The following is a 2,611-nucleotide window of genomic DNA, read 5'->3' on the forward strand; positions in this document are numbered from 1 at the left end:
TTTTTCCATCCTTGCGAGTACCAGTACATCTTGAAACAGCAGTGGATGAGAAACTGGATCAACTATTAGCGAAGGATATCATAGAGGTGAAACAGGGTCCTGCTACATGGGTTTCACCTTTAGTAGTCGTCGGGAAGAGCAACGGGGAACCACGGCTCTGCCTCGATTTACGACGCGTAAACCAGGCTGTTTTGCGTGAACGTCATCCCACGCCAGTTGTTGATGAGTATTTAGCCAGGCTAAGGAACGGCAATCTGTGGAGTAAACTAGATATTAAGGATGCCTTTCTGCAGGTAAGAGAGAAGTAATTTCGTAATATTTTACAAATAAAAGGGTTTTTGCAATTAGGAATTTTATATCACGGTTTATTAGGTTGAATTGGCACCAGAATCGAGGGATGTAACTACCTTTATTACACACAAAGGCTTGTTTCGGTTTAAAAGACTTCCTTTTGGTTTGGTTATTGCTCCTGAGTTGTTCCAGAAGGTCATGGACCATATATTATCTGGGTGTAAGGGTTCTTTTTGGTACCTAGATGATGTGATCATCGAAGGCAGTAGTCAGTTGGAGCACGATGAACGATTGAAAGAGGTGCTTAGACGTTTGAAAGAGCGTTCTGTTGAATTAAATTGGGATAAATGCGTGTTCCGTTCCAAAAAAAAATGAGTTCCTTGGGCACACGATTTCTAGTGACGGTATATTCCCATCTACTACGAAATGTGATGCAATTTTGTCATTCAGACAACCAGAAAATGAAGCTGAGGTGCGAAGCTTTTTAGGCCTGGCAAATTACTTGAATAAATTTTTACCTCACCTAGCAACTCTCGACGAACCTTTACGAGCCCTTATCAGAAAGGGTACCACATTCGTTTGGGATGAAGAGCACAAACAGTTTTCGAGCAAATTAAAGCCGCAATATGCAATGCACAGAAGCTGGGATTTTATTTTTTTTTTTTTTTTAAGGGGGGATTTGTTAGTAGCTTAAGTATTTATGATAAATATTAGTAAATAATGAGTATGTGTGTCCAATCACAAATGGTGACTTCTCAACACTATTAGAAATTTGTAATTTTAATTGTTAGGATTTGTTTGCTTTCGCAATCAGGACTTATCATTCGTAGGGATTTAAACCTACTTGTCAGAAAAGGGGAAGTAAACTTACAACTAACTTAATTGCTAACTTATTGGCTATAAAGAGAGCTTATCGTAGCAATTGAGGATTGCAACGATTTTTGTCGAAAACTGTTAATAATTTTATTTGACATAGCTTCTAATGGTTCAACACCAGTAAGTCTTTGTAATTCGAGTGTACCAAACCAAGGAGGACGCTTCAAAATCATTTTCAGAATTTTATTCTGAATCCTTTGGAGCGTTTTCTTCCTTGTTGAACAGCAACTTGACCAGATCGGTACAGCATAAAGCATTGCTGGTCTAAAAATTTGTTTGTAAATCAAAAGTTTGTTTTTTAAACAAAGTTTAGAATTCCTGTTAATGAGAGGATATAAACATCTCGTATATTTGTTGCACTTGGCTTGTATACTCTCAATGTGCTCTTTGAAAATAAGTTTTTTATCATAAATTAGCCCCAAGCACTTAACCTTGTCGGACCAACTTAAAATAACCCCATTCATCTTGACAACGTGATTATTGTTTGGCTTGAGGAAAGAAGCCCTAGGCTTATGCGGAAAAATTATCATTTGAGTTTTAGAAGCATTGGGAGAGATTTTCCACTTTTGCAAGTAGGAAGAAAAAATATCTAAACTTTTCTGCAATCGACTGCATATGACACGAAGACTTTTTCCTTTTACGGAAATGCTTGTGTCATCGCAGAACAATGACTTTGTGCATCCTGGAGGCAAATCAGGAAGATCTGAAGTGAATATGTTGTACAGGACTGGACCCAAGACTGAACCTTGAGGTACACCTGCTCTGACATGAAATCTATCAGATTTTGAATTCTGATAGACAACTTGCAGAGTTCGATCAGTAAGATAATTTTTTAAAATTTTGATTAGGAAAATTGGAAAATTAAAAGTTTGCAATTTCGCAATCAAACCTTTATGCCAAACACTGTCGAATGCTTTTTCTATGTCTAAAAGAGCAGCTCCAGTGGAATAACCTTCAGATTTGTTAGCTCGTATCATATTAGTAACTCTGAGCAATTGTTGAGTTGTGGAATGCCCATGGCGAAATCCAAACTGTTCATTTGCAAAAATTGAATTTTCGTTGATGTGTGACATCATTCTGTTAAGAATAATTCTCTCAAACAGTTTACTTATTGAAGAAAGCAAACTGATTGGTCGATAGCTTGAAACTTCAGCTGGGTTCTTATCCGGTTTTAAATGGGAGTAATTTTTGCATTTTTCCATATTTTGGGAAAATATGCAATTTTGAAGCAGCAATTGAAAATTTTCACTAAAAATTCCATTCCAGGGAGATGTTTGATTAGTATATTAAAGATTCCATCGTCACCAGGTGCTTTCATATTTTTGAAATTTTTAATAATTGATTTAATCTCATTCAAGTTAGTTTCAATTATTTCTGCAGGTAAAAAATTCTGGGAAGAAATTAAATCAAATTGACGTGTGACTTCATTTTCAATTGGACTCAC

This window comes from Wyeomyia smithii, chromosome 1 (genome assembly GCF_029784165.1).
Source record: "Wyeomyia smithii strain HCP4-BCI-WySm-NY-G18 chromosome 1, ASM2978416v1, whole genome shotgun sequence".
In the NCBI taxonomy this organism is placed as follows: Eukaryota; Metazoa; Arthropoda; class Insecta; order Diptera; family Culicidae; genus Wyeomyia; species Wyeomyia smithii.